The 18,378-nt window shown below is 44.0% G+C and overlaps 1 protein-coding gene and 1 pseudogene across 5 annotated transcripts in view; one reads left to right on the top strand and one right to left on the bottom strand.

Annotated features, from left to right (window-relative positions):
- Window positions 1-17,003, bottom strand: part of fam110b (family with sequence similarity 110 member B) — a 200,279-nt gene extending 183,276 nt beyond the window's left edge. Inside the window, exons 1-2 of one of the 5 annotated variants that reach the window (XM_072467733.1) lie at window positions 16,848-16,961; window positions 9,340-9,443 (exon numbers count right to left, since the gene is read on the bottom strand). The gene's annotated coding sequence lies outside the window, so the exon portion shown is untranslated. Of the gene's footprint in view, window positions 1-9,339; window positions 9,444-15,963; window positions 16,567-16,847 lie in introns of those variants that run through there. The other 4 variants (XM_072467731.1, XM_072467732.1, XM_072467736.1 and 1 more) reach the window with 4 other exon arrangements.
- LOC140386104 (U2 spliceosomal RNA) lies at window positions 12,822-13,028 on the top strand (annotated as a pseudogene).
- Window positions 17,004-18,378: the final 1,375 nt, after the last annotated feature.

Consider the following 18,378-nt stretch of genomic DNA (forward strand, 5'->3'; position numbering starts at 1 on the left):
TAATTTGGACATTCTGAATTCTCCCTCTGTGTCTCCAAACAGGCGCCGGAAAGTGACAACTTGAAAGCTTTTCATGGTAATTTCATTGCAGTGTAAATGTAAGCCTACTTGTGACAATAAAGATTATTAAAAAAACATTTTAAAGACTCCTGTCTGACACCTTTCAATTCGGACCGGTAATTCCAATCATTTGGGTCTTTTGATGTCCTCATCAGTAAGCTCACTACTATTAAATACATTTAATTCTATATCTCCTATCCACAGAAGCATGTAGCTGACCCTCTCTTCATTGCTGGTGCCTTTTAGAAAACTGAATGTCAATCTGCACTCTCATTTAAACGGTGTAAATACCTCCAAGACATCATCAACTTCCCAATTCATTATGGGCTGCAGCTATACATTTAACTTTGTTTTCACACGTTTCTCTTCTGGCACTATATGTGGGTCAGGTCGATTTTACAAATTACCATCAAATTAGTTTAAAATGCTTTAGGTTTGCTCAGAGACATGCTGCCCCCATGCTACATGTTCTTGTTGTTTTTTAGTTTCTAAATGTTATCAATAATCACATTAAGCATACACAGGCCAGAATCTCTGGGCAGAATTCTCCCAAGCCCCCACCGGCAAGTTCGATGGCAGGCATGGTGCGAGGGTGGGGGGACGGAATATGGTGCGTTGCCCAGAAATCGGTTTCACGCCACCATTAATTTATAGTGGGATTTTCCACTAGTGCCCGTCATGGTGGGGGTTGGAAAACCCGCCAGAGGCCAACGTGAAACTCATTTGCATCCCGTGCCAAATTTTCATGATGAGAGCAGGAAAACACACTGTCATGAAACACATTCGGAACAATGTGTTGTTCAGATGATGTTGTGGCTTATCTGAGCAACACCTGGGGCTGCATCCGGAGTTCAGGATGGAGGCTGCTTGCAACCCTGGAACACCACAGCAGTGTGTTTGTGGGTGCATTTGCAGGTGGACCTTCCAAATTAGGTGTCCTGGAGGGGGCCCATCTTCCAGCCTCAGATGTTCCTGGAGATCCATCTTCATTTTCAGGCGATCCACCTTCTTTCTTCAATAGTGAGTCAGTGATGTTGAGTACTTTTGTCAAGATGGCACCTGGATCTACCATCCAGGCCTGCCGTGCCACTCAATACAGTGTGAAACACCCGGTTAACTATGAGTTCGGGGCCGAACGATTTGGTGTGTTTTCTCACCGGCCGCTGCAGCAGTAAACACTCTACATTCCTGCCTTTGTTTGGTCTCAAAATGGGAAAATTCCCACCCTCCATTTAATTTTGCCATGCTGTCCAGTACAAAAAAAAACAGGACAGGATTGAACTGACTCTGCACACATCACTTTGATCTCTGGTGCAGCTATGAAATGTGGCCCCCTGGTCTCTGGCGCTGCTATGAAATGTGGCCCCCTGGAACACTTAAACAACATATTGATTCCGAAACAAGCACTTACTGGCTATTTATAGATATTTACAGATCATACAACAATATATAACAATCATTTCAAAGTCAGAACATCGAACAATAGTTTCTCTACCTACCAATACAATAACATAGCTTTTTTCTGAAAGTTTACAAAAATATAGAAATACAGAAGAGAAAATGTAAGGAATATCACTGATTTTACTAGATCGAGAGCTCATTTGATTTTTGAACACAATGTAAAAATCTATGCACCTTCTCAGTCATTAGAATCTATCTCACTTCAAAACCTTCAATGTCATTGTATTGCCCTGACCAAAATTTTCCAAAGGATTCAGTTGCTTTTCGCTGAGAATCCTGGTTCGATCCCACCCCCGGGTCACTGTCCATGTGGAGTTTGCACATTCTCCCCGTGTCTGCATGGGTCTTACCCCCCCACAACCCAAAAAAGCTGTACAGGATAGGTGGACTGGCCACGATAAATTGCCCCTCAATTGGAAAAAAAAAATAATTGGGTACTCTAAATCAATTTTAAAAAATGATTCAGTTGCTATTTTTTAAAAAGCTGAAGATATTGCAGCATCAGCATGATAAACAGAACAAAGCTTTCAGTAAATGTGCTGAAAAAAAGACAGAAACACTGATTCTAACTTCATATCAAGTTACATGGAAGAATGTCATGCAGAAATGCTTTACTCAGAAGCTTCACAAAATTAATCAATTATATCACGGATATCCTACACCCAGGTGATAATCACCTGGAAAATATTATTTTGGATCTAAACCATCTTACACACAAGGAAGCACAGTGGGCGGGTGGAGAATTTTCCTCTGGTTTCAGGACAACTCCTCACCGTACCTCCAGTAAATTGGATGGAAAATTGAGCAAGCAACTATACAGATTCAAGCACAAATGGATTATCTTCTGCATGTAGCACTGTCTGAAAAAAATGAAAAAAGGTATAAGCCTATATCCCGCTGAACATTGCATGTCCTACTGTGATCGCAAAATTTAGATTGTTTCAATTAAATTCGGAAGGACATAGAGGATCCTGCAATTTTCCTATAGAAACATGTTCCGAATATGGTCCCAACTTGGCTCAGAAGTCCATGCTGTGCCCCAGGAGATGATAAGGTACAGTGACATTTTCAACTGTCAGACAAAAATCAGCAAGCTACCGGTTATCTACCATAGACAACTTGGTCACACCAACAACGTGCACCAAGAAGGATACAGATTGTGGTGACGCAAGGGGTAATCAACAAGCTACATCGAATGACAGAAATGGGCATAATTACCTCTGCAGAAGAGACCACAGAATGGGCTTCGGCTGGTAGCCACAATGAAAACAGATGGTACGGTTAGGATATATACTCAGGCCACATCATCCCATGAAGATAGTCACTCCATGAAGACAGTAGATCAGAAGCAAGAGTGTGTTAAATGCAAATTTTGACAAATCCCACTGGATCTGGCATTCTCAAGGTGGACCACATTCATGCCCCTGGTAGGCAGATAGTTTTCTCTGAATGTCGTATGGTATCTCTGCTGGCAGAGAGGTTTTTCAACACTGTATGGAACAGCTCTTTACAGGTCAACAATGTGAAATCATAGTTGATGACCTTTTTATCTGGAGTTGTACTGTAGCTGAATATGATGAGCGTCTTCATTGTATCCTAAACAAAGTCAGGGATTTCAATTTGAAGCTCAATCCTGCAAAATTGCCAATTTAGGGTCCATCAGGTGCAATAGGTAGGCTGCCTGCTGACAGATGGTGGTGTAAAACCTGACCCAAAGACTGCGGCCAGTCGCCACATGGGCAGTCTGGTCAATAAGCACACTTTATAGCGTTTCTTGGAGATGATAAAACTACCCAAATTCATTCTGCTTAAGGGAAATCACTGGATCACTTTGTCAACTCCTACATCAGGGCATCAAATGGTTTTAGAAAGAACAGTTGTTCAACAGACTCAAAACGAAATGGTGGAGATGCGAGACTCAAAACGACAAAGCAGCAATGTCAATGTCCAAGCTCCTGAACTAATCTCAGCAGAGATTAGTTTTTAAATTAATTTTCTTTGGCTGGCCCATAAATAAACAGTGAAATATACCACTGCAGGCTGAAAAGGCAATCTCCATTCATTGTTGAAGGTTTGGGGGGTGGGGGCATGGGGGTGGAAAACAGCTGACACAAGTATGAATTGCGCTGAATTTATTGAAGCAAGTGGCAGTGAGAAATCTGCTTGAAAAGAATTTCAGGCCCATGGAAATTGCGCAGCCTGGGGCCTCACAATTCAGGGTTTGATTCTGAACAGCATTCAGACATGCAGCAATGTGCACATTTATACCTTGTACTGGAAGAGCCATTTGGTATGGAGATTAAACTGTCCAATGAATGCGAGAAGAAGCCTGCTCATCGGGACTAGATAAATAAAATGGGGCATGGATATCAAGGAAGCAGTGATGTGCATTATTTAGAAAGTCAAGTTACTAGTTCAGAAGGTTAGTGTGACTCTTACTTTAATTATAATAAACAATGCTTGCAATATGGAAGGTATATCGCTGTAACCTGCAATGTGTTTTCATTTGGGTTGTGAAAGCAAAAAAAATCCAGCCGTCACAAGTGTTTCATTTCCAAACAATATTTAATTCCATTTCTTGCTCAAAATCAAAACCTTGATTTGCCAAACTTTTATGGCTACATTTTTATTCATAATGTTAATAAAAATGTATTAAAAGACCTGTATTTACCATTCACAACCTCAGGATGGCCATGTAAATGAAGTCATTTTGAAATAGAACTGTCGTAATATAAAAACACAGCCTCTGATTTGTGCGCAGCAAACTCAAACAGCAGAGAGATAAATGACCAGAGATATTTCAATGAGGAATAAATATTGTCCGGGGTAGCCAGGATAACTTCCCTGCTCTTCCTTGACTTATTGTCTAGGATCCCCAGGTTAATTCCCCTGCTCTTCCTCAATTTATTGTCTGGGGTACCCAGGATAATTCCCCTGCTCTTCCTCGATTTATTTTCTGGGGTACCCAGGATAATTCCTCTGCTCTTCCTCGATATATTGTCTGGGGTCCCCAGGATAATTCCCCTGTTCCTCCTTGACTCAGTGCCTCGGTACCTTTTATGTCCAGTCCACCAGGGACCTCAGTTTAATGTCCCATTCAAAAGATACACCTCTGACATGGGTCATACCGCAGATTACATTGAAAATATCCACAGTAACATTTTAATTAAAGGCACTTCATCACAATGGAGTTCTGCTGAAATTAACTTGAGCGTTGAAATTGTGGCCACTGCTAAAGTGCTATAAATAAATCATTGTGCACTCTTGAATTACAGCAACCGTGGAATAGATAATCTCAAGGGATCAAATCCAATGACAAATCTTTGAATTTTAAACTAGCAGATATGACAAATCAATGTCACAGTATAAATCACAGTTTGTCAATAACTTCATCTTCACAACAAAAAATCCAAATGTCCAAAACATTTAGGGCGCAATTCTCCAGAAAAATTTCTGTGTGGTAGTAAGCGGGAATTGCCGCAAGCTTCCCGGCGGTCGGCCCAGCAACGCAATTCAACATTAATTGGTCCACTTAACAAGACCTCACGGGCTTTTTGTCGCAAATAAAGGCTTGCCAGCTGATTCGCCATGACCGCGCTCACCAGGCCCCCGCTAACAAGGTCGAGCAGTACTTAAGCTGCACTTGCACAGTCAACCCCAGCCATCACCAAGGAGACCGGATCCAAGATTCGGGGATGCTAACCTGGGGAGGCTGCTGGATCCATGGAGGCCAGGAGAGATGTCCTTTTCCCCCACGGGTCCCGGAGAGTCAGCCACAAGGCAGCCAGTGCCGCCTGGGATGAGGTGGCGTCAGCTGCCAACTCAGGGAGTGTAACCAGGAGGACTGGCCTTCAGTATCGAAAAAGGTAAACGAGGAGGCACGAGTGAGTAGGCACCACCATCCCCCAAGGGAGCATCCCCCCAACCCTCCCATGCGACTCCAACCCTCCTCCACACCTCCCCCTTCATCCCCCCAACCCCTCCTTCCCACCAACACCACCCCCATCACTGTAAACCACGCATGTGGCTGACGTTGCCCTCTCTGTGTCTCCTCAGGAAAAGCCCCCCCATAATCTTCGGGAGAGGGCCCAAACTGGCAGAGGGGTGCCGGACTTAAGAATCTTCAACTCCTTCGAGGAGCATGCCCATGGAGGTGAATAGGGTGGCCGAGGACAGATCGGTCACCCATGTGGAGGCTGGTGGACGCCGCAGTGGTGAGGATCCACATGGCTCCACCCGGAGGACCCATGAAACCTGAGTTATTATTGCCTTATTGACTGACCCATCCTTCCCACTCACGACATGTCCATTCTCCTGCAGGTCCTCCAGCCCCCGGCACCAGCCCATCACGGGCGGCCTCCTCTCCAGCCTCCCAGGAGAACACCTCGGAGGAGAGCTTCAAGGAAGCAACTGTTATAGTCGTGGCACAGCTGTCATCCCCACCCTCCTCCAGCACCTCGGTGGGAGATGTTAGTGAACAGACTTCGGGGGCACAATCTGGTGAGCACCACACCGTTGATGATGCACATCAGATGGAGGCAGGAACCCCCAGGTGAGGCAGCAGTTGGAGGTTTGCTGGATCACAGGACCCAACTGGGTCACAGCCCAATGCTGAGCCTGTGGTACAGACGTACCCAGAGGAGATCGAGACAATAAGGTACAGCCGAGACATTCAGAGGGAGAAGTCAGCATCATTCCAGCAGATCCATAGCCGATTGGAGGAGTCCCAGAGGCTACAGGCGCAGGAGATGGCGCCGGCAATGCGTCGCACCGAGGCGAACAGTGCTAGGGTGGCGGCCATCGTGGAAAGCCTGGTGCACGACATCGGCACCATGCGTGAAGGTGTCCAAGGCGTCGCTCAGTCAGTGACGGCTGAGGGTGTCAGCAGAATGTCCAACTCGCTGGCCAACTTTGAAGAGGTTCTGCGGGACATGTCCTGCTATCAGATGGGCATGCCCAGTCTCTGAAGAGCATCGCTCAGGGCATCTACACAATGATGCGGACCATGGGGAACCCCCAGGGCTGGCAAAGCCAGATGATGTGGAGATGCCGGCGTTGGACTGGGGTGAGCACCAGGTGACTTTAACCTGGTGTTGTAAGACTTCTTACAAAGCCAGATGATGCAGGGGCAGCCGGGACTCGAACCAGCTGCGTCCCAAGGTGAACCCCAGGACCCTATGGGCACCAACCGGGAGGAAGGGCACTGAGTGCCAACGCAGATCTGTCCCATAGAGTGTTGAAGGTGGCCACTAGCTTCCCCTAGTTCCACCCCTCAGATGAGGCTACATCTCGAGGTCAGCACACAGGACAGGGCAGCCCCAGAGGATGCCCGCCAGAGGTATCGAAGGCCACGGAATGAGGTAGGCAGCTGGAAGCCTCCACCTCAATGTGCATCCTGGGGAAACACCTAGACCTAGTGGTACAGATAGGAGAGTCAAGCACGTTGAGGATCACTGAGGGTACCGGGGGAGGAGATGGGGGGGTTGGGGTATAGTGCGGTGAGGGGTAATGTACACACATTAAACACGTTTTTGCACAACCATTACTATTGCTTCTGTCTCTTGCTTCTGCAATGCAGGCTGACCTCCGGACCCTGTGCCCATCTCTCCAGGCATCGCCCCACCCAATCCGTGGTGCTACCCACCCTCCGGCCGTGGCCATGTTCCTGGAGCTCTAACTCATCCCCTGGGTGTTCGTTTGTTGTGTATGCTGTTGCCTCCCGCATTGTTCAAGCACAGTGTACAGACATCAATATGTGATTGGGATGTTAGGCAATGACCCCCACATGCTACATGGCCCACCCATTCACGGGAATCCACTTGACATGTGCCAAGTGCTTACTTAACCACGGTTGGCAATTCCTTATTAGCAATAGCCTTCAGCTGCGCAGCCAGTGGCCTCAGCAGTCGCTAGGGGTTATAGGTGGTTATTGGGGCAGATGGGCAGGGACAAGGGTTGCCCCCGGAATGGGTACACATGATCCAGGGATTGGCATGGTGGAGCCACGCGCGGTTGCTCCCCCAGCTCCTCCCACCCACCCTCCCATGATAGCCCATCCTATGGAGGGCCCCCACCCGAGGATTCCTCACCCCCCACCGAGCATTGGGTTGACAAGCCCAGCACCCCGGCCTCGTTGCCTGTGAGCAGAGATGGCTACTCACCTCCTCGGCTCCCCACAGAAGCCCTTCCGCCGGTTCACGTTTTTCAAAACGGAGTACTAATCGAGCCAGCGTAACCATTTGCTGGGGAGGCTGCTGAATGACAGGAGGCCGTTGGTTAACAATAATAAGGTGGCTCCTGTTAACTGTATGGAAATTGGGCTTAAGTGGTCATAATTGATTTCTCACCACGCTACGACGATATCCCGATTTTGCCTACGGGAGCGAGCCGGCTGCTTCGCAAACTTTTTGGTGCCCGATGCAGATCTCGTTTTTGGCCTCTCCCGCTATTCACCGGCCTTGTTTCGCTTGAGCGAGAGCATTATGAGGCCAGAGAATCGCGCCCTTAGTTTATGGGAATATGATTTTGAAAGAAATAATACAAGAACAGATGTAGATGAATGTTCAGTTAGCCTACTCCAAAGTCCCTTTCCCTAATACAGAAGAATGTACAGAAGAATCGACCACGTTTACTTTTCTTCATGCAAATTTACTTAATCGTAGTTGCACACATGGCTGGAACTTGAAAGTGAAATAAGAACTCAAATTCAATGCTCACTGCGAATGGTAGAAGGCAGCAGGGCATCGAAAATCCATGGATGCTACAAATCTTTAAAGCCCACCAGACCAGTAACCGACCAAGATACAAATATCATAAATATAATCTAGCAAATATATTGTAGATAGCTCTCGGTCACAAGCTTTTATTAGGCTCATTCCAGGAGAAAAGCCACAAAATTCATCCTTCTCTCCAGTCAAAAACAGTGAAACATGGATTAGACTGGACTGTACTAAAACAACCAGAATCCACTCAACAAAAATGTTCCCATCTCATGCATAATTAAGAAGAACATGCAAGAGAACCCAGTTTTCCAGAATGGCTTTTGTAAAAATAGAATTCCTTCAGTGCCGGAAGAGGCCATTTGACTCAGCGAGTCTGCACAGATACTCTGAAAGACCAGCGTAACTAAGCCCACTCCCCGGCCTTATCCCCGTAGACCCATAAACTCTAACCTGCACATCCCTGGACACTAAGGGGTAATTTAGCATGTCCAATCCACCTAACCTGCACTTCTTTGGACTATGGGAGGAAACCCAAGTGCCCAGAGGAAACCCATACAGACATGGGGAGAAAGTGCAAACTTGAACCCGGGTCTCTGGCGCTGTGAGGCAGCAGTGCTAACGATTGAACCACCGTGCCGCCCATCAATGTATCTTTGCCAGTAGCACATGGATGGGACGGGGAACAAACATGCACTTCAGCAACTCCAACTTTTCGGCTGGAATTTACAATCAGTTTGCTGAAGTGAGCTTGCTTCAAATGTATCCTTAGCCAGCCAAATGCATGTAAATTATTGTTTTCATACTCATATGGAAGTGCTAGCTTTTTGGAGAGGCCCTGTGTCTCACAGTAGTCAGTTGCAATATTCAAAGTTGGCACTACCATACTTATCGCAAACAATAGTGTCCCACAATTTTGAGGCCCATTTTTTTTTTAAGCCATTAGCTAAAAATCGCAATCTCATTGGGTGCATAAAATGGTTTACTGGATCAATTTTCAGTTTAATGGCACCTTGCAAACGTGATTAGTAGCTAAAAGGCAATATTAGGAACTTAAGTGAATTATGAAAGCTTAACTATTAGTATTCTGTACACTCACCCATTATACCCAGAATTCTGTCCTCCACCAATTCCCAATGCCGCACAACAGATCTTCTGCTTTACCTCAGGAATTCTCTCAGTATCATTTTTCTCCAAATTATCCTTAGGAGAGAAGATGGGGTTTAACTACAGGTTATATAAATGCAAGCTTATGGGGAAGAAGAGGAGAGGACATTCACCTGAGGTACTGAAGAATCTTTCTAAGTGTTCTGTTGCTACCAAACAAATGAGTCTACCCCATACCAAAACTACATTCCAATTCAACACCTTCAAGATGAAAACACACAAATCCAAAATGCTTCTATGTTTGCTTAGTAATTGCACAAATTCACGGATTTGTCCATAATTTTCCAAGGCATTTCAAGTGAACCAAATTAATTAAATAAACTGTATCTGCAATATTTGGCTTGCAACCTATATTTCAGGAACTGAAAGTAAAAAAAAGTGGAGGTGTTGACCTTGGGTGGGGTGCTCTTTCCAAGAGCTGGTGCAGACTCAAAGGGCCGAATGGCCTCCTTCTGCACTGTAAATTCTATGATATCTATGATATCTAAAACAGCAACTTGGTGTGCAACATTCTAATGGTTCTGATACTGGGCTTCAATCTAAAGGTCAAGAGATCCAATACTACCTTGGCAAATTGAGAGTCTAAATTCAGTGAATCTGATATTTAGGATCAGAAGACCAGAGATAGAGAAGTCATGGAAGCTGGAGAAATCAAACTTCAGAAAATGAACCCTGCCAATTCAAGCTGGAATATTAGGGTAACGGTTGACCCTTAATGCTTGCCATTTAGGGTAACAATTTGCACTTATCCCACAAATAGCATCCCTATTGTAGAAAATGTCCTGATGTCCCTTACAGAAGGGATGATAAAAAGAAAAAAGGAATGGATCATTGTACATTCATATCCTCTCCAAATTAACACAAAAAGGTAAATGTCTGAACATGACAATTTATTATTGGTCTTCTTGCAGGTGATTGAGATATTAATATATCAAAAGCGACAGCAAAGCACTTCCACAATTATAAACAAGGCAGAAAAATGATCACACACACACGTGATTTACGATGTTGCGTACTTTAACATTTATTTGCTGCAGCAGATCGGAACCTGAAACACACTCCAGCAATAAATCAGAAGACTCATACAGGTGCAGTCCGAGTATGCCAGACAGCAGCCAAACTACACAAGCAGAATCAAAACTCACTTACATTTATTGCCAGTTCCTTTTCTTTCCACAGCTGGATCAGATTTCTGATTCTATACAGGTTTAGAAAGTTTAAGTAGTAAAACAAAATGCCATTCTTGTAAATGCGGTGGCCATTTATCAACATATCAGTGACCAGAGTACCATTTTCCTGCTGTTCTCCGAAATGGCTTCACTCCCTCCAGAAATATTTCCAGCAACTAAGCCATCCAGCCAGTGGTTAGACAAACCTAACTGAGACTGTCTGACAAAGTAACCAGAGGACAATATATTTAGTTGATCATAGTGATCTCACCTTACAGGTTGCAATACATGATGTAATACAATCAAGTCAGTCTGTTGATACTCAATCTCCACTTTCAGAGCTGCCTGCATTGACGCGAATACTCCCCATTATTCAAATTCACAGACTGCTACAAAAATGATATTTTACATTGTGGATTAAAGTTTTGTTTTGTTAAAATTTGTATGGGTGGGGATTATTACATGTTTGCAGAAATATTAGCAAATTTGTGATTCTAAACCCCACAACAGAATTCAATCAATCATATTTTGCTGCTATAAATAAGCGATTTTCAAATAGCATAAACCTGCGCTAACATAAAAAGCTAAAAGGCAAAAAAGGGCTTCAACAAAATTGCATCAAGCTAGAAATGATGAAGTTTCAGGAAACTAAATGTCTTTTCCCAAAAGGTGTTCCAGCAATTAAGCATCCTGCAGTTAACTCAAAGTAATTGTAGCCTGCAATATTTATGCTGTGCCAGCTACACACCTAAAAAGCTTTTAAAATGCGGCTTGGGTTCCCTCCCACTCTTAGACCAAAGTATAGATATATATACTTTGCTTTTATAATTTGAGGCGTGGGAAACTCTGGCAAGACCACATATTTCCTATTACTAGCTTCCCTGATAAAACTGTGGTGGGCCTTCTCCACAAAATGTTGCAGCAACTTCTGATGATGCTGTTGTTTGGAGAATTCCTTGATATTTACCTAGACAGAATGAATGAACTGCAATATACATGTCCAAGTCAGAGTAGTGTGCAACTTGGAGTTGAAGGCATTCTCACAATGTTACTACTTTTGTCCTTCACAGTAGCCTCATTCCTGATCTCATAAGGGGAGGGTTATTGAAGAGTTAAGATAGTCCAATAAAAAGCTCTTCCATTAATACCATTGGGCTGCAATGACAGGTCTCACGGGAATAAGAGTGGGTCCATCCCTTTCAGCTGATTATGCCATTCAATTAGATCATGGCTGATTTTACCTTACCAGCATCTATCCATCTTAGTTGAGTCCATTTGCCCAACAAAAATCTATTATTTTTAAGTTTCAATTAATTTAGTCCAAAATTTCACTCCTGCCCTCTGCTTTCTTCCCCTCTACTCTGAACTCCCCCACCAGAGAAAATGGTTTCCATTTACTCTATAAAATCCTTTTCTCGTCTTAAACTTCTCAATAGATTACCTCTTAACCTTCTATACTCAAGGGAATACAAGGCTTCTCTATGCAAGCTTGGTCTCATAACTTAATCCTTTTGGCTTGGTGACTCTGTACTGCATTCTCACCAAGGCCAATATATCCATCCATGGTTGCTATGCCCAAAAACAAATGCTACCAGAGCTTCACATCACATAGTTTCCACCTCGGTTTTACTCCAGCCCCTTGAGATAAAGGGCAACATTCCATTCGACTAACTATTTTGGTATTTGTTCAGTAGCGTTCAGTGATTTTATACTATGACCCCCAAACCATTCTGCTCATCCACAGTTCCAAACTTCTCACCTTTCAGAAAATGCTCCAAGTTCACTTTTTGGGTCCAAAGTGGGTCACCTTATACCGCACAATCAACACAATCTGCTTATTTTGCATGTCTGGTCTCTTAATCTGTCAATATCCTTTGGCAACTTTCTACTTCCATATACATTATGTGCACTACCAATTAACTTGAATAACTTAGAAATACCGTGCTCGGGCAGCACAGTGGGTAGCACTGTTGCTTCACAGCGTCAGGGTCCCAGATTCGATTCCTGGCTTGGGTCACTGTCTATGTGGAGTCTGCATGTTCTCCCTGTCTCTGCGTGGGTTTCCTCCGGGTGCTCCGGTTTCCTCCCACAAGTCCCAAAAGACGCGCTGTTAGGTGAATTGGACATTCTGAATTCTCCCGCCGTGTACCCGAACAGGCGCCGGAATGTGACGACTGGGGGCTTTTCACAGTAACTTCATTGCAGTGTTATTGGAAGCCTACTTGTAACAATAAAGATAAAGAAGATCGCTTCTCGGCCTTTTGGCTAAGATCAAGTGTAGTATCAAGTGTCTGTAGATTGAGCCTTTGGGTTCAGATCTGGTATGTCTTTCTTGTGGGGACCATAAATTTGATTCAATTTGAATTAGTTTTTTGGAGCAGGCAAGGAGCTGGATTAGGGGTTCGTCCCTGACCCACACTCTGAGCCCTAGCTTGGTAACTCAGAAAAGGAATTTTTAAAAAAATAATAATAAATAAAGATAAAGATTGTAAAAAATGCAGTGAAATGCTGAGACTGTCTTGATTATTTGGCAACACCGTATGTTGCCAACTGGAGTATATACCTACTGTCTACCTCCTACCTCGTAACCAATTCCCTACCTAGGTCAATAGGTTGCCTCCAATTACTTAAAGTACCTCAACCAGCCTTTTCCTCAGTGATCTCAGTTTTGCGAGAGTTCCTTGGTGCCATACTCATCAAATGTAGATTTGTCATCAAGGGCAACTACTTTCACTTTTCACTCAGGAATAGTTATTGCATCCATAAATGAATCAAGGCCATGTTGATATAGCTTCATGGCACATAATATGAATCCTTACATTATTTTACTGATGCCGATAAGATTGATTGGCTGGTTAACTATATTTATTCTATTGCTGGTGGATAGGATATACCTAGTCAATCTTCCATATTATTGGGTTGAAGTCACTGTCTAACTCAGCTGTATTGGATGAGCTCAGTGTGGGAGCACAGGTGTTCAGAACAAGCAGTCCAGATGTTGTTAAGGTCTATTGTCTTTATTGCATTCAGCTGCCTCTTATATAATATTTGCATATATTGACAAAGTGTAAGCACTACAATTTAACAGGATAGCAATATAAAAACACCAGAGCATTTTAATAACCATACCTATTTGGTTGAAGAACGAACTATTGTCAGAACAAGAACAGCTCATTCTGAAACTTAACTGCACAGTAAATCCTTCGCTTTAATTGCAACTTAACCCAAGTAGTCACCCCAAATGATAGTAATGTAACCAAATGTCCCTGTGTTCCAGGGACAGCCCCTAGATGAGGTCCTCTGTCCCCGGACAAGCAATGTTCCCAGAGGATGAGTTCTCATTTCACAAAGCTCACCCAGAATACCTTGGAATTCGTGGTTTGAATTATGACTGATGCATAAGTGAGTTGCAGCACAATTGTCTTGGATAAAGATGCCTAAAGATTTAAACAATTATAAAATTGAGAAACTTGCAGAACAGTTCTATTATGACAATTAGCTATAACATAGGTGTTACAACATTATTGCAGTTGCCATAGCTACAATACTGACTGAATGGTGTATGACATTGAAAGATTTGAGATTCTGTGTAAAGTGAAAATGGTGTTAAGTGTAATGCTGCTTTAACAGACAACTTCAAAAAAGGATTTTCTGTTGTTACTACCAATCAGAAAGAAACATTTGTGTCATGTTCAATATGCCAGTCAATATTTTCCATTTGGAATGAAAGCAAGGACATCTATAAAAGAAAGTGAGGGCTCCACAAAATAGAAAGCTGTTCTTGGAGAATGTGCTCGGTCAAGTTCTGTGACCAATTATTTTTCTGCAAGTCAAGCCAACGCTGACTAGCCATATAAACAATGGGTAAAAAAAACACTGACATTCCTGAACCACGTTATTGTATTATTTGTAACGGGCACCTGAATGCTCTTCAATAGTGTGATGTCTCATCTGTGATAATTATATGCATATGTTGTCAACTGTAGTGTATTATCTGCAACAAAATATAGCCTGATTAATATGTTTTCCGTGCCATGCTAAGCCTACATTTTCCATCCTAGTTACTTTACTGAGCTCCCACCCAGTCTTCTCAGATTGAGTTTAGAAAATTTGGTGACTATGGTCACTTGAGAAACATTTGCAGTCAAATTTCATTATTACAGGACAAAATATATGGACGAGTTCTTCAAAGTCAATTACAGTTTACCAATTATTTAAGCTTTTCTTAGTCTTGTTGCAATGCCAGGATCCTACACCAATTTATGACCTTTCCATAAATACTGTAGGCTAGAAGCCCCTCTCATTTCCCGCTGCACAAAGCATTCAATGTTCCAAGGTGGTGCATGTTTTCCATCCATTCTCTCCCACTGTCTACCCAAGTCAGACCACAGCTCCCGCATTAAATTCATGGGAGTCTTTCGCAGAGGCTAATTTATGGAGGGAGGTCCCTCCTGTCACCCACATATTTGGATGACTTACACTTTAAATTTCACAAAGTGTCTTGAACTAAACTACACCACTTTAAGAGGATATATCAGAGGAAGGTTATATATCAGATGAAGTGTAGGTCTTTCCACATGACCCAAACTTTCTAGTTCACACACCCTACTATAATCACGGCCTGGGACCCCAAGTAAGTGCTCTGGTTGCTTGACCCTACTGCTGGTACTATCAAACCTTGTATTTTATCAAGGTTAATTTAAAATGTCACTGGTTTTCAAACAATCATAGAACATAGAATTTATAGTGCAGAAGGAGGCCATTCAGCCCATCGAGTCTGCACCGGCTCTTGGAAAGAGCACCCTACCCAGGTCAACACCTCCACCCTATCCCCATAACCCAGTAACCCCACCCAACACTAAGGGAAATGTTGAACACTAAAGGCAATTTTGGACACTAAGGGCAATTTATCATGGCCAATCCACCTAACCTGCACATCTTTGGACTGTGGGAGGAAACCAGAGCACCCGGAGGAAACCCACGCACACACGGGGAGGATGTGCAGACTCCGCACAGTGACCCAAGCTGGAATTGAACCTGGGACCCTGGAGCTGTGAAGCAATTGTGCTATCCACAATGCTACCGTGCTGCCCTGGATGCTTGGTGGCTCCTCTATGCTCCGGGATCATCAAAAACGACTCAAGGTTCTTAACATCAAGGATCCTGGCACTTGAATCTATTCTACCTCTTTCATACCAACAAGCCTGCCTCCATACATTTCTGACAGAATTGTTTGTGATGTTGTGACAGAGCTACAATTTCAAAGTCATGAGGGGTCTGGACAGAGAAGATGAGAAACAGTCCCCACTTGTTAAAAGTATCAAGAACGAGACGGTGTGAGAAAAAACTTTTTCCACACACAGTGGTTCGGGTCTGGAATGCACTACCTGAGAGTGTGGTGGAAGGAGGTTCAATCGAGAACATTCCAGAGGGAACTGGATGATTATTTGGAGAGAAACAACGTGCAGAGGAGAGTCACCGGGGAGAAGGCAGGACAGCGGCGATGAGGAGAGCAGGTACGATCGGGCCGAGTGGCATCAACAATTTTGCGAGAAAATTTTGAAACCGTTGCCATCTTACATTTTTTTTAAAAAGATGAGCTCTTGCGTTACTTCAGCTTTAAAAAAAAAGATATTCCGGATGTTCTGCCCAGTCACAGCCAAGTCCCGAAATGCAGATGATGCAAAAGTTTAGAGGTCGGTTTAGGTTCATTTGAATTTCTCAAGACCCATTTCTCACAGCCTTTGGATGTTCCCCTGCCAGCCTTTCACCCGCTGACCGTTTTGAGAGTCACCTTTCTCTGAAGTAATATCCCTGGCTTTTTAGCCTCCTGCCAATGCGTTTTAAATCCACCAACAACCCCTTCTCCTCCCCGCTTTTCCAAGAGCTTCACAGTAGCACCTAGAGTTAAACATTTTCCAAAACAAATGCCGGCTGGAACTTCCTTTTTTCTTACTCCACTCATGACCTTTCCACTTCATTCAAAAAAAAACACACACACACAAAGAGCGGCAGGCGGCACGAAGCAGAGACCAGCGCTGGGGTACTCCGCGCTCTTTGCAACTTGGAAAAATGACAGAAGCTCCTCTACCGTTAAGAGGCGTTTCTGCCAATCTCTCCCCCTCCCCGCCCCAAGACACAGAGACAATTCCAGCGGACGAGGAAGCGGAGCCTCAGCTGGGAGCTACCAACCGTGGAAGTACAGTCAAAGCGCGCTTGCAATGATTGCCCGTATTCATATATATATGTAAACTAAACACATCTCACTTACCAACAAAGAACATGTATGCTGCGATCTAATTCTTGGGTCGGGGTGCGAACGGAGCGGAGGCCGGATCAGGTTGAGCTGGAGACAATGTAACCCGGCATTGTAACCCAGAGTAACATTGTAAGCCAGCTCCAGCAGCGATACTGAGAGAGAAGCTGCTTCCACACTCAGCCGGACTGCCAGCAGCACAGCCACCTCCAACAACACACACAGGGGATCAAACCTCCAGCAACAACGTCTTCCCTCGCCTCAACGTCCCAACTCACATTGTCTCCTTCAAAAAGGACCTGCCCACTCAGTGGCAATGGTACCCGCTGACAGCCTGCCAAGAAATCCAGCAGAAGCTAATCGCGACCAGGATGATTGTCAGTTTACACCCCCTATTTAATGGTTCAGTCGCCTAAATCAGGCGAAGTGCTCTCTCCTTTGCGAAGGAAAATTGGAGGCGTATTGCAGTGGGTGATCATTTACTGAAAAGACCAAGATTCAGGAGACAGTGGGCGTTAAAGCAACACAACGATAAACCTCTGTGCTTCGTTAAAAATACTGAAAAAGCGACGACCATTTTTGCTCAATCCTTTATACATCTTATTTTACATTTTATGCAGGTAAATATACGGAAAATTAAGGTCATTTCCATCCCACGTATAACCGTCAGGACCAAATATTCTACTGTAAAGACATACGGCATACGTTTCATTTATCAAGTTAATGTTACTGGGTAGGTGAGAGAATGTTCAAATAATTTATATTCCGCATATTCAAAATTAGACAAAATAATGTCGCCTAATTTATTCTGCTTATTATTTTCCAGCCGTAAATTGAAATTCAACATATATAACAATATGTGCAATTACCCTTTTATTATTATAACTACTTCAACATTGCCCTGGAAAGGTGACATCCTGCCTGGCTCTGATAACGATAACAAATTGCATTTATATAGCACCTTTTAACATAGAAAAGATCCAACAGCTTTTCACAGGAGTGTAATCGGGGGAAAAAAGACAGTTTTTAAGCAGCATCTTAACGAAGAAGATGTGGAGAAGCTTTTGGCAAGGAATCCCAGAGCTTCGGGTAGAGATGGCTGAAGGAATTTTAATAATAATCTTTATTAGTCACAAGGAGAGTTACATTAACACTGCAATGACGTTACTGTGAAAATCCCCTAGTCATCGCACTCTGGCGCCTGTGCGGGTACACCGAGGGAGAATTCAGAATGTCTAATTCACCTAACAAGCACGTCTTTCGGGACTTGTGGGAGGAAACCGGAGCACCCGAAGGGAACCCACGCAGACACGGGGAGAACGTGCAGACTTCGCACAGACGGTGACCAATGCCGGGAATCGAACCCGGGTCCCTGGCGCTGTGAAGCAACACTGGTAGCACAGCGGGTAGCACTTTCTGTGTGGAGTCTGCACGTTCTCCCTGTGTCTGCGTGGGTTTCCTCCAAGGGCTCCGGTTTCCTCCCACAAGTCCCGAAAGACGTGCTGTTAGGTAATTTGGACATTCTGAATTCTCCCTCTGTGTACCC

The sequence above is a fragment of the Scyliorhinus torazame genome, chromosome 11 (assembly GCF_047496885.1).
Source record: "Scyliorhinus torazame isolate Kashiwa2021f chromosome 11, sScyTor2.1, whole genome shotgun sequence".
Taxonomy (NCBI): domain Eukaryota; kingdom Metazoa; phylum Chordata; class Chondrichthyes; order Carcharhiniformes; family Scyliorhinidae; genus Scyliorhinus; species Scyliorhinus torazame.